Below are 14,854 nucleotides of genomic sequence, written 5' to 3' on the forward strand. Positions count from 1 at the left end.
TAGCATAGCTAGGAATTCTTACAACATTACAGTAGATACTTCACTAAATGTTCTCTGAACCACATGCGAGGGCTGCTAAGCTAACGCTAGCATCCGTTAGCATGCTACATTACTTAGTAACATTACTTGCTAAATTTATTATTCTGTCCGCTTGACTTTAGAACAGTGATTAGACTACACACTACTTACATTCAAAAAATTAAAATTGCTTACCTCTCTTTCTTGACGAAGTTTTCTCTTACAGTTTTTCTTTCAACGCTCAGGTGCAGAAGATTCCTGTGACTCCAAATTCAAACGGAGTTAGGTAACAACTAACATGGAAGATGAAGGGGGTGGACATCTCAATTTTTGCTTCTATATACAATTTAGTGGTTTGTACGTTCATAAAACACAGTCAGTATGATAGGTAAATTTTTTCTTCATTGATTTAAAATAAACTCTTATAGGTGTTATTTCATTTTACCTTATTTGTGACCATTTTTTGTTTTTACAGTTACAGTTTGTAATACCCCCCTCCCCCCCATGAACTTGGTATTTCCCAAACTAGCTCCACACTGCAACATATTTTCTGCTTGACTTTAGTCTAATACAATGGCCTGTTGGAGGTGTGTGATTTGCTTCGTCTTTGTGGCGTTAACATTGAAGTCTCTCTTAAGTCACATTAATACTGCACACAGTCGCAGTCCAGATTTCCGTGTCATTTGTGGAGTCGATGGATGCGCCGAGGATTACCGTGTTTTCAACTCGTTTTACCACCATCTCAGACGCACACATCCACAATACATCGCCACTGGGAACCCGCCTACAGGATGGCTGACAGCTTCATCCGATGCAAATGTATTAGGAGGCGAAAATTTTGGTACAGCCATTTTTGCCGACTATACTGCCGAACCCAGACAAACTGTTAGCAATGGCACTGAAGTAGAGCCACCACCACTAGACCCCCCAGTAACATCGGAGGTGTTGGAGGAGGAGCGACAGGAAAGTCAGAACGTGATGGAGCGGCTGAGCTTCAAACACCTCATCAGAATCAGGTAATGTACTTTATGTGTTTCTGTGTGTATGCGCGCGAATTTTTAAATGTATGTGTGTTGTTTAACCTTAACCAAGCACAGTTACCCGAATTCAGCTTTAGTAAAACCGTAGTAAAGCCTAACTAGAGAAAATGTACTCAGTTCAAGTGAAGATTATAGTTTTAAAGTTATGTGTTTTCTAAGATAAACTACTTGATTAGAATATTTTAATAGGTATGAAGGCCAGTGCTGAATTTGCCCCAATGCCAGTTTTTTGTATGGCATTAATGATGGAATTATTTTTAAAACCCACCCACTGTTTTACAACTGATACTCTATTCTGATGAGATAGAAATGTGTAACCCCCTAGGGTCACGTGCGAGTGTAAATAAACTACTAATGTTTTATTACACCTTAGGCAACATAGACCCTAAGTTTAGATCAAAGTTGGCTTCCATCAGACTTCTCGCAATCGCAAAGTCTAGGGACATAGATGAGTGTGGGGTAGATATAATACTACGGAGAACCAATGAGGACTTGAAGTTACTGTACGATGGTGTTGTGATTAACACTGTCAATGGGGAATTTTATTTAAACGGAGCAGTTGTTGCTGTGTGTGGAGACACTCTGGCCCAGCATGAGCTTGCAGGATTTAAGAAAGGAGTTGGTTTTGCGTATAGCAAATGTCATCATTGTGAGTGTACTTTTGATGAAATGCAAGAAAATTTCAATGAACATAGTTTCACCAGACGGATATTGGATGGACACATTAGGCAGTGCATTGAAATAGAAAGGGCAACTACTGAATTTTTGAAATCCTCGCTCAAAACGACTTTTGACATAAATAGACAAAGCTAATTAGTTGATTTCCCAGGTTTTAATCTCATAGAGCAGATGCCACAGGATATTATGCATGTAATTCTTGAAGGAGTGGCACCAATGGAAATTAAGTGTGTGTTGAAATACCTTGTTTTATCTGGAAATTTGGAATTGAACATGTTTAATTCTGCAATGCAGAACATTCCTTTTTCATCAGTGGACATACGTGACAAGCCTTCACCAATTAGTATTGCTACTTTAGCTTCAAGTAACAACAGACTCAAACAATCCTCTGGACAAATGCTTATATTGATCAAGATTTTGCCATTCTTATTGTACAGTGTTGTAGAGAAAAATCCCTTTATCCAGTTTATTTTGGATTTAATTGAAATTGTTAAAATACTTTTTGCCCCAGTTGTGTCTTTACAAACTGTGTCCAAACTAAAAAAAATGATAGAAGATCATCTTAAACAATTCAGGCAACTATTCCCAGAAAAAAATGTAATACCAAAGCAACATTACATGCTGCATCTTCCCTCTTAAATTATTGCCCTAGGACCTCTAATACGTCATGAGATTCGAGTCTAAACACAGTTTTTTTAAACAATGGTCATCCAAATTAAACTTTAAGAAAGTGTGTAAGTCTCTTGTAAACCACAATCAGCTGCTGGAGTGTTGCCAAAGTGAAGCAGGAACTGAGCATTTGATATTTGTAAATGAGAAAGAACTAGGTCCTATATCAGAGGTTGCTAACATGGACCATTTGCAATCAAAGGTTGTAGATTTTTTGGGATTGAAGATGCTATACATCATGAAGTTAGAGTAAAGTGGCTTATTTTACATGGAAACAAATACATCTGTGACAGGTCTCTTGTACTCATTTCAGCAAATGGTTTAAACCCTATCTTTGGACTTGTAAAAAACATTTTTATTGTTAATAGTTTACTTTATTGTTTTGAATACCAGGTGTATGAAACCTTGGGTTTCAACAAAGACTTTCTTGCCTATGAAATTGCAATTCCCAACCTTGCCCAAGCAACGGAACTGACTGATGTTGAAGACCTACTTGATTTTACGTCATATTACCCAGTCAATTTCAGAAACAGTGTCTATGTTATGATAAAATACAACCTTGAAGATGTCCTTTCTTTAAAAACCTGAAATAAATACCTTCCAATGAGTGACTTTCTTATTTCAAAGAAAAAGGTGAATGTTTCTTATTTTGAGATAATTTTTGTTTTACACTCTATCTAAAAGCTATTTTTGCTTGAAATAAATGTAAAATGGTTCATTTTTAGATATACAGACTAAATAAGAAAAAAAAAGTAATATATACTTGAAACAAGTTTAATCATCTAACACATGAGACTGGAAACTAGCTTGTAATGTTCAAAACAAGATGGACAAGATAATCTGGCTAAAATTAAGACAATAAATCTTGTCAAGCTACAAGGAATTTGCAGTGTTCCTAGAGTATTTAAAAGTAGAATGGGAGGGAGAGTCTTCAGTTTTCAGGCCCCTCTTCTGTGGAACCAGCTTCCAGTTTGGATTCAGGAGAAAGACACTATCTCTACTTTTAAGATTAGGCTTAAAACTTTCCTTTTTGGTAAAGCATATAGCTAGGGCTGGACCAGGTGACCCTGAATCCTCCGTTAGTTGTGCTGTAATAGACGTAGGCTGCCGGGGGATTCCCATGATGTACTGAGTTTTTCCTTTCCAGTCACTTGTCTCTCTTCCACAGCATGTCTTTATCCTGTCTTCCTTCTCTCACCCCAACTGGTTGCAGCAGATGGCCCCGCCCCTCCCTAAGCCTGGTTCTGCCGGAGGTTTCTTCCTGTTAAAAGGGAGTTTTTCCTTCCCACTGTCGCCAAAGTGCTTGCTCATAGGGGGTCATATGATTGTTGGGTTTTTCTCTGCATCTATTGTTGTATGATCTACTGTACAATATAAAGCACCTTGAGGTGACTGCTGTTGTGATTTGGTTCTATATAAATAAAATTGAATCGAATATTAGAGTTGGATGTCTCATGACCGGTCTTGGTCTCGAGACCGGTCTCGACGGACTTTGGTCTTGGTCTTGTCTTAGTCTCGGATCCCTCAGTCTTGTCTTGGTCTCGCTGTCTCAGTCTTGCTGTCTCAGATCGACATAGTGGTCGGGAGATTTAGAGTCAACAGTATCCATGACACACAACGTAACGTTCGATAATGTGTCATGCGCAAAAGCATTGGCTCTAAGAGCTGTGTAAGTGCTCTAAGAGAGTGCTTAGTAGTGAATCAGAAGAATTGACTCCCATTGAGCGAGAACCGGCTCCTCACTTACTTTCCTTTCGCTGCTCAGCTCTCACACAGTGGCTCAGCTATGCTCCAATCCCTCAATATTGTGGCCAACCACATGCGAGGATATAGAATAATATCATTATGTGAAAAACAGTCAAGTGGAGCGTGCATCTGTCCTCTCAGTAAGTGAGTGAGAAAGTAGACAGTGGTGAAGAGGGCAGTGCGAGTGCATCGCAAAAAGAGATAAATATGCCTGACACCGTAAATGAAGCAGCATCTGGCTGCAGTTTAAAGACTTTTTTGTCTTCATACATATATATATATATATATATATATATATATATATATATATATATATATATATATATATATACACATACACACACACCGTAGCATAGAAGCTGTTTAGCAAATGTATTAAAATGTATTAAGTGAGCTGTGCCTCTTTTGGTATTTTTAATATATTGTACTTATAAAGTTTTAATTCTTGTCACCTATTTCTCAACTGCACGGGATTAGACAAATCAGCTACTGCGGAAATATGGCCTTTGGTTGTCAAAGTGTTAATTTTTAGACAGACCAATCAATAAGCAGCATTGCCATGCTAACAATCAAAAACTTTGATGATCCTGATGCAACGAGACAAAAACAGCAGCAAAGTAGTTTGAAACATGCAAGACAGTAGCCAGGGGACTGTGAAATTTTTCTTGTGAATTTTGCCATTCCACGTCCCTTGCCTATTCTAGAACTTGTCAACAGCATTTCTTAATCTTTCTCGCTTTTAATTTCAGACTTAACACAAGCTGACAGATCACAGCTGAAGGGAGCAACTAAGCCGCTGAGCAGCTTTCAGTATGAAACTCAGTTGTTAGTTATGATAGGCTTCACAATGTAGTGTTTCTGATTTCATAGAACAGATTTTTTTTTCTAAACCAAGGATTAAAACAAAGACCTGCATTCACAAAAGATTTGAAAGCTTAAAGTGTTAGCAGTTGAGCTATATTCACATTAGTTCAGTGTTTACACTATTGATGCAACACCACAAACACAGAAAGCTAAAAAAAAATAGGTGGCACTGGTGAAGGTGATTTACAGAACTTTATTTACAAGCGCAAGATGATAACGAAGGTGATTTGACTGTGAACTGTGAACGATGAGGAATAACATGAGACTCTAATAACATTAGCAAACATGAGTGATACTAAACTACGTGAAATACTAGATTTAGAGAAAGGCACTTTGGAACTGTGACAAGGGGAATAGGTACAGGGGCTCGGAACAGCAAACACAACCAGGAGGTTCTGAACACTAGAATGAGAGGAGACGAGGTTTAGTGGCTGGGTCAGTCAAGTGCTGGTGAGTATGAACCACAAACAGATTTTATCTTACTTTGGCAGGTGGAGGAATTTCAATAGAGGGGTAAGTGGTCCGATGTGAGGCAGTGTGGGTTCCGTCAAGTACTGTGACAGAAGGGCAGGCAGATGAGTGAATCCAAAAGGTGTTGTGATGCAAAGAGGTGCTGAGTACAAACCAGCGTCCGGATGAAGGAGTGTATTGCCAGAGGGTGGATGTGGCAGGCAACAGGATGGCTGAAGGTAGGAAAACACAAGGTAAATAAATATTACTATGAACAAAACTCTTTCTGTGAAACACTATGACGGTCAGCACTAACTGCGGTTAGCTTATGACTTGGCGAAGAGTAGTGGTGAGTGCTTGTAAGTACTGGCAGCTCAATTGCCAGCATGTGTGGAGACATGCAGGAATGCAGCGACTCCGCCTACGGTCGGAGACTGGGACTCCAGCACTCACCCGGACCATGGCACATAGCTTCCCAGACCAGCTTCTATGGAGTGAACATTCTAGTCCTTAGACTTGTTTTAATATAGCTGATATATTAATATAGCTACTTTTCATGTGTATGTGCCAGTGAGTCATTCTTATGCCACCTGCCTGGATAAAGAATAATAACCCTATTTACACTCTTTGCGGGATTATGAGGGGAAGGCCACATTGACTGAGACAGGTACAGTGCACAGGAGCAGTCATGATCCTTTGCTCATTCATCCTTCATCCCTCTCTTCTTTTTTGCTTTTACTGGTCACAGCTGGACAAGCCCGTCTGTCAGCTTTCAGTGAGGGGAATAAACAGTAGGAAGGCAATTGGTCCAGCTGACCTGTAGAGGTATGGAGATTTCTAAGAGAGAGGGCAGTAAACTTTTCTTTTAACAAATTGTTTCTCAGAAGAATGGAGATGTGCACTTGTATGGACTTATGTTTTAGCTAAATTAAAGAGAGTGGCGAAGATCACTGAGCAGCACTGTGACTTCATGCCAGAAAGAGCACTACACTTTGATGAAGAAGAATAGAGGAGGTCAGAAGGAGGTGCACTCTGCCTTTGCAGATCTAGAGAAATTATATGATAGAGGGCCATGACAAGAACAGTTGTACTGTATAAGGAAGTCAGGCATAACAAAAAAGTATGTGAGGGGGTGTAGGACATGTATGAGGACAGTGGAGGTATAGTATGGAGAGAACAAAAAATAAGATGAAAGGACTAGAGGCAGTTAAGGTGGATGAGTTTAAATACCTAGTGTCAATCATCCAAAGCAACAGACAATGCACAAGAGAGTTGAGGACAAGAGCGTGGGCAGGCTTGAGTGGGTGCAGATGAGGGTAAGTGGTGATTTGTGACAGAAGGATGACAACAAGAGAGAAAAGGAAGGTTTACAAGATGGTAGTGAAACATTGCTGATCTAGAGATGGCAGCACTGAAAAAAAAAGACAAGACGCCAACCATGAGGTGGCAAAGCTGAGAATACTAAGATTTGAAGTGGGAGTGACTAGGATGGACAAGATTAGAAATTAATTTTTCACAGATAAAATGCTGGTTGAGAAAAGCTAAAGAGTGTGAGATGTGTAAGATGATGAGTCAGTTCACTTACCAGAGAGAAGCCATTTTAGTCTAATTATAAATGAAATGATGGCGTTGAGGCTGTCGTTTTTAACATCTACATGGATGCTAAAATCAGCCACAATAATTCTTATAGAAAGTCTGAGAAATCCGCCGGAAAGTAAGTAAGGGGCAGCCAGATGATGGACAATACAACCATCATTTGTATTTTCAAGTGGGGAAAATGCACACGCCTAAGAATAAGGCTTTCAATTTAATTGACATGCTACAATGAATGATTGCTGGAATTGATTAACTGAAGGTAGGATAATGTACTGAGACATTTTTGATATAAATCTGCAGCCGTTTACCTGGATGATGAAGAGGAAATGAGGGTAGTTGTTTCAGCTAGATAATAATTCCAAAAACACAGGCAAGGAAACTATCAATTATTTTAGAGAAAGAAATTAAAGCTGCTAGAATGGCCCAGCTAATCACCTGGCTTAAATCCAGTTGGAAATCAATGGAAAGAACTAAAACTCAGAGTTCATAGAGGGGACCCATGGAAATTGGATGGGTTACTTATTTTACCCACTGCACATGCAGGAAAGAATCTGATAAATTACCACAGTTCTGCAAAATCTGAAACTGAGCATTGCATTGTATTTAACAATGGAAAAATTTTGCATACTTTCCCTGACGGATGGGAATGCATTGATTCATTGTTTTGAGAATATCAGTTATTGTGCTAGAACTTCTAATTATTTAACAATTCAAGTACTGTATTTTCTGCAAGATAAGGCACACTTCAAATCCTTTTAATTTTCTCAAAAATCGACAGTGCACCTTGTAATCCAGTCTGCCTTATGTATGAATTCTGGTTGTGCTTTGTAAAATTATGATATTATTTTATGCCATGTTATACCCCTAATTAAAGATTGTGAATTATTATGTAGTTTTAGTTGGCATTATTCTCCTGAATTAGAAGAAGCTGATAACTATTGCATTAGTTAAACTGATTTGCATTACATTAAATTGCTGACTTGTTGTGAATGAATGATATTGTTTTATGATGCATTATATTGCTGAGTTATAAGAAATACTGTTCGCAGAAGGTTATTGTCTAATTTGTCTGAGTAGAAGAGAACAGAGTGTGCTGGAGTTTTCTGCCCCATTTCAGCAGGAGCAGATAAACAGGGAGCCAAGGTCGTAGCTTAGGCGCTGTGTGAGAGAGAGCATGTGAATGTTTAGGCTTTTTATGATAAGGTGGAGGCACCAGAGGTTATAAAAGTTTGAGCAATGCTCCACCATTTTGAGATTTTGAGGCTGTCTGCATCAGTGTCCATCTCCCACGTGTGTGATCATTAAATCATCGTTTGACTCAACCCGGCCGGACCAGTGTTGTTATTGTGGTTTTTTCTCTTGTCTCCATCCCCAATATTTTGAACCTTAACATTTTGGGGGCTCGTCCTGTGGTATTGGGGTGGAATTTAAAAGTTTGGACGGTCCGAGGTTGTCGAACGGACAGGCACGAGCCAGTGGTCTGATGTGAGTGGACAAAAGCCGGCTTATCTAAAGGTAAGGCACTACCTGTTGAATTATTTCCAAAATGTGCCAAATTGGATATGACTAAATTAAAGTCTACTCACTGAAATTACTGGTAGAGTGTCTGTTTTGATTTTGATGAGAATCACCGTGTGGTATGCAGTTAAAGTTGCTTAAGAATGTTTAATGAAGTTGAAGAAATATGAAAGTAATAATGTTGGGTTTGAGTCCCTGGATATTGAGCTGAAGGCTCAGGTAGTTTGGTAGGGAAATTAGGACAGAAACTGTTCCAGAAGTAACAGATACTGTTTAATAGTTTTACAAATTAGGACAGAAACTGTTCCAGAAGTAACAGAGACTGTTTAATTGGTCGTAAAAAAGTTATCTTTCTTCGGTGAGACCGTTATGGTAAAATTTCTCAAAATCGGTTAGGTGAAAATTATTATAGGACGGCAGCCCAGAAGTCTGCTAAGAAGCACATAGCCCGGAGGTTACGCTCCCTCCTGGCCGTGGACGCGCGGTCTTGACCTGTCGGCGAACAGGGGTAGTTCAGTTTTGGTTTAACTGTGGGGTACAGGGCATCCCGAAATAAGCTAGGAGTTACCGAGACTCCTCATCGTTTAAAACGGTGTCATGTGCTTGTTTGGACAAAGTTAAATTGAGTTAGGGATTTAGAAGTTAGGTCAGAAACTGTTCCCAGAAGTAACAGATACTGTTTAATTGATTACAAAAAAGCGAAGCTTTCTTCGGTTGGACCCGTTATGATAAATTTGTCGAAATTGTTTAGGTTCTTTAGAAATCAGGCCATAGGCTGTTCTGGAGGAAACAGATACTGGTTAATTGATTACAAAAAAGTTGGACTTTCTTCGGTGAGACCCGTTATTTTAAATTTGTCGAAATTTGTTAGGTGCTGAATCTGTCAGGCCTGTCAGTGATTGTAAATATAAGACGTCTTTGTAATATAAAATAATAGAGTTTTGTCTGAGCTTTGTGTGACCCTGTGTGTGACGTGCAGCTGCAGCGCTGCGAGCTATTTTTAGACGGTGTGTGAACATGCAAATGAGCTGTGACGCGCACAGAGGACTTTTGTTGCTGTTTAGCGTGTTTTTGAGTTTTATAATTTTGATTTGCAAACAATGATACATGCCTGTAAGTAAAACGCTGATTTTGCTGATTATGATACTACAAATAAGGTGTTGAATGACTAGGGTGTGAATGATGTTGGAGTTTAAAGCTGAAACTCAGAGAGGAGTGTGTTGGGAGACTGGCATGTAGTCTGCAGTGCAAAGGTGGGCGTCTTGCCTGCTAGTCTATTTAACAGTAATGAAAATGATATTAAATAAATCTCTCAGTGTGTTGATACAGGTGGCTATGGGGCTGGACCAACTGCCCCCACAAGCACGGCGGCCGAAGCAAAATTATAGTAATGGACACAAAATCAGCAAGAATCAGCAGCTGTGGAAAAGACAGCAGCTAGCAGAGAATTAAAGGAGAAATTAACAGAAGTTTTACACATAAAATTGCGGCCAACACACTTGTGGAGGTTGGGAAGGCGCCTGGAGCATCACAACAAGAAGGTGAAACAAAAACACACACAAGCAGAGAAATGTGAGAGAGAGGCACGTGCTAGAGAAATGCCTCGTTTGAGAAAAAAACGTTAAATTAGCCCATGTACAAACGCACATACACGCAATGAAGAAACAGCTTACACCCATGAACACGTGAAGATTTTCCAGCAAGTTTAAAGCAGTGAAACTTAACATACACCCGCCGTTACACAATAAAGTTTATCCACTACTAACAAATAAACCCTCTGGGTTGCAGGATAACAACTTAACTTCAAAAAAAAAAAAAAAAATCACAACCAGTGATTACACGACAAATTTAGTGGTTAATAAAAGTCAAATTGTGACATGTTTTCTTCTGATTGATTAATACAAGTGATTACTGAATGAAAGAAAATTCCATTTTTGTGCTTTAAACATGATCTTAAGAATTTTAACATGTACCTGTGTTGTCCTGTCAGCTTGGTGGGTTATGAGAGGATTATATGGTGAAAAAAAAAAAAAAAAAAAGGGGGAGAGAAGGCTGACACAGGGCCTGGCCCCGTTGTTTTTCCCCTCTCTGAGTAACACAGCCAATACAACATGATTTTCCTGTTCGTTTGTTTTTGTTTTTGTTTTGTTTTTTTTTTTTTCTCTTTATGCTTGATTACAGGCTGCTTTGTCGGCCCGGAAAAGCCGAGGCTGACCCTGGACTCCTGCTCTCCCCTCTACCATCTTTGCTCTCTCCTCTACCATCTTTGATGTGACCCTGACTAAATGCTAAAGCAGCTGAACCCGCAACAACAACTTGAAAATGTCAGCAGTGCTGCAGGAAAATGATCTCATGCAGCAGAGACGGAGAGCGGTAATCCAAGGCCCGTTTCACTACACGGGGAGATTTCTGTCAGCGTCTTTTCTTTCTGAGAAGATTGAGAAAGGCCCGGCTCCCACCACCGATTCTGACCACCTTATATAAAGGAATTATTGAGGGCATCCTGAGCAGCTATATCACTGTCTGGTTCGGGAACAGCACCATGCCGGACAGACAAGCACTACAGAGGGTTGCGTAATCAGCTGAGCGCACCATCCGCTCCGAGCACCCTGACCTGCACTCAATCTACAGCAGGCGGTGCTGGACCAAGGCCAGGAAGATGGTGAAGGACCTCAGCCATCCCAACAACAGACTGTTCTCTCTGTTGCTGTGTACGTGACAAATAAACATCTGGATTTGGAAAACGAGGCACTCGCAAAGCCACCAGCATTGTGCCTGATTGGACACACCCCTCTCACACACTCTTTACATTCTTGCCATATGGAAAAAGACAGCTTCAGCTGACAGAGCTGTGACGAGACGCCCATTAAGCCCAGATGAAAAGTGAGGCCGAGCAAAACCATGCTGACCTTAACCACTCTGCATTAAAACTGTGCAGGACAGTGACGGACCAACAATGACCATCGGGCAGCAAAAAGGGCGTGCCAGGGACAGGAGGAGTAACTGAGGTCACCTCAGAATGGACAAAACACCAGGAGAAAATAAGCTGAAGGCACAGGTGTCGGGGCTCGGCCAGGAGCTGACCTCTGAGAAGATCCGAACAGCAGAGCCGCAAAAGGCCGTGGAGCAAAGCAAGGAAAACATCAATGGACTTAAATCTGATTTCTACGGAAAAGACTCTGAGGTTTCTGCCCTCAATAAGACCTCGAGGCATCAGAGCAGAAACTGAGCATGGCCCAGGAGGAGCTAGCTGAAAATCGAACCCATCAGGCTTGGAGTCCTAGACACCGGACTTGAAATCAGGCCGGAGCATCCTGGAGCTAGATGAGCAGTGTGATTTGTCCGGTCTGCTATGGAGCGAACGTTAGGGGGATGGCTTCCTGTCGCCTCTGCCGTCCTCCGATCGCTCAGCGTCCTGGGCTGCCCAGCTCTGGACTGAACGCTCGGGCCGAGACACCCAAACAACCATGGACTCCATTCCCGTGGAATGGGACCACGACTACGACCTCAGCCGTGGGCTTGAGAGTGCAAGAAGGGATCCCAGAGAGCCTTGAGGCCTGTGTAAAACTAACAGAACAAAGATTGAGGTCTTCCACTGGGGAGGTGGAAGCTGCAGACTCTCCTATACACCTTCTGGATGTCAGCCGTTCCACCTGCAAACAAACGGACAGCAGTCGTACTTCTGCAAGCAACAAACGGACATCCAGACAATTGAGCTGCGTATCAAAACCCTGAAGGAAGACCGAAGCAAAAGGGTCAAGTTAAGGAGGAGCGAAATAAGGAGAAGATGCTGGACACTGGAGAAAAGGACTGCCTCAATTGGGGCCAGAACCAGTATGGACAGAACTCTGAGCAGCAGCACCAATGGATGCAAACAGACTGAAAAGGGGGGCAGGACCCAGGGCACGCTTCAGGCCGTGGTTTACCCAGAACACTACAACAGGAAAGTGATGAACACAAACACCCACACAAACACACACATCTACATGCACCGCCTCAGAGTGAAAAGAAACATACATATGAACATATGCACTCGTTGATTGAGGGAGAAATGACACACACACACACACAAATTAAAATGTTGATTCAATGAACTGAGAAGTGATCCACACACGCTGATGCAATGAAGAATGCTTTACTAACAAATGCTGCACACAAACATCCAAATACGGAGTTGGTTACAACAGCAAGAACTGATTGATCATTTATTGCTTAAATGTATTTCATGCCACGCAGAGGGCATTTGTGTAGATTTAGAGGACATGGTCTGAAGCACTTTGATAATGAAAACAATGTCTGTGCGTGATGTCTGTTTATGGCTCAAAGCCTCCACTGAATTGTTTACTGTGCTTCACACAGTCTAACAAGGAGCAGTGGTACAGAGCGAAAATGATGAATGAATGGTGTGAGTTTTATTTCGAAGAGATTATGAAAAGGTTCTGTTGATTCAACTTAGTTGTTTACGTTTTTGCCAAGGTAAAGAGTGGTGTGTAACTAATGTCCACGATTGAGTCAAGTAAATCCAACATGTTTTGTTGGTGCAAAAAGGAGTTTTGGTTGATCTTTGGGTTTTGTTTGACACTAGGTTGATTCTATCAGTGAGGTTTGGATTGTTCTCTTTCTCTGAGAGAGAGAAAGATGGTTTGAACTTTGGACATGTTTGCAATGGGCCCCAGTATCTGTTATTATATGAGTGTTTTATTGTTTACGTTTGTTTTTTCTTTTGTTACAGTGCACTGAGATAAGAACATCTGAGAGGTGTGATCCACTGGTGGTGATATTTTGGTATTTTGTGAGTTCCTGATTTAACAAATCAGCTCTTTAATCCAGGCCTGAGAGATTGAACTTTAAAACGCTATAAAATATTCTTATTGAAAACAGTCGCAAAGTATTTTTTCTCCATGATTATAATGGGCTTGGGAGAAAATTGACTTATATGGGACACTGATCCTGAAGCCTAAAAGGATTGCAGCGAGTCAATCCAGTCCAAAGAAGGAAAAACAAACAAGGAGCTGTTTCCTTTAAAATGATGACGTCATCTTGCTGGTGATGGAGCCTCGAATAGGCTGCGCGTGAGACTCCATTATCAGCAACTTTTGGTATGAATGTGTGTGGATGTATGCATATGACTGACGACTAAAAGTCATGGACTGACGACTAAAAGTTTAACTGACTTGATACTGAGACAAAAACGGTGCTGACTTTAGGATTATTGAATGTCCACAGACAATTCACCCAGCCTGTAAAAGAAGGGTGGATGTTTTGTTTTGCTTTGTTTTGTCTGCAAGGACAGAAGAATGACAGAGACTAAAGAGCTGTAGCTTCACAGCAGTGTGAACTGCAGACTGAACCCTTTGGTTGCTAATGTTGAGCTACTGATGTTTGCATTAAGGAAATTGTGTTTTAGTAGCTGTGTTTTAATTAAGGTATTACATTATATTGTTGGGAATATTAAATGCTAAAGTGAAGAAAAGGTTTGATCCCACTCATGACTGAGCATGTTATTATTAACCATAGTGGGTCACTATAGAGAGTCAATTAATTTTAGAAAAAAAACAAACAAACAAAAAACCCTCCACCGAGGCCTATGAATAAGAGGGGAATGATAGACAGCCACACTCAAAATGGAGATATGTAATGATAAACACTGGTCCCCGTCTTTTGGGCGCTCTCTTGAAGTAGTCAACAATTTAAAAGTAAGATAAAATAACAGGGGCATGTGCTGAGGGGTGGTGCTGCACAAGAACAAGAGTAAAATAAAGAAAATATTGTTTTTAGAAGTGCAAATTAAAATGTACCATTACACTCAGAGGATCAATATGAAGCTTAATATTTGTTAATTTTGAATGAAGTACATGACTGGTGACTGTTCTGTCCTGAGCTTTTGTTTTTACAGCACCCGCTTGATCACACCAACAGTTTCTCGCCACCGAAGAGGGGTACTTGAAAAAAAATAAAGAACGGGGAGGAATATCATCAAAACTGGAAACAGGTAATCCCCAAAGGGGGTGATAATGCCATAACTTTCACTATGGTCAAATTCTCAAAATTTGACCCTCAAAAATTCTTCAAACATTTAGACACAAAGTGGAGATTTAGATAAATATAATGTCGTAAACCACATAAGCATGAAGTAGTTGATTCAATAAGATGGTGAAAAAACAAGCAGCAAAAGGTTGGTCATGTTAATGGTGTTTATTCAAGGATGCAGAGGAGATTATTATTATTATTAAAGACAACAAATGAAATAACGAAAAGTAGAACTGGAAAGAATT

Source organism: Astatotilapia calliptera, chromosome 11 (genome assembly GCF_964374335.1).
Source record: "Astatotilapia calliptera chromosome 11, fAstCal68.1, whole genome shotgun sequence".
In the NCBI taxonomy this organism is placed as follows: domain Eukaryota; kingdom Metazoa; phylum Chordata; class Actinopteri; order Cichliformes; family Cichlidae; genus Astatotilapia; species Astatotilapia calliptera.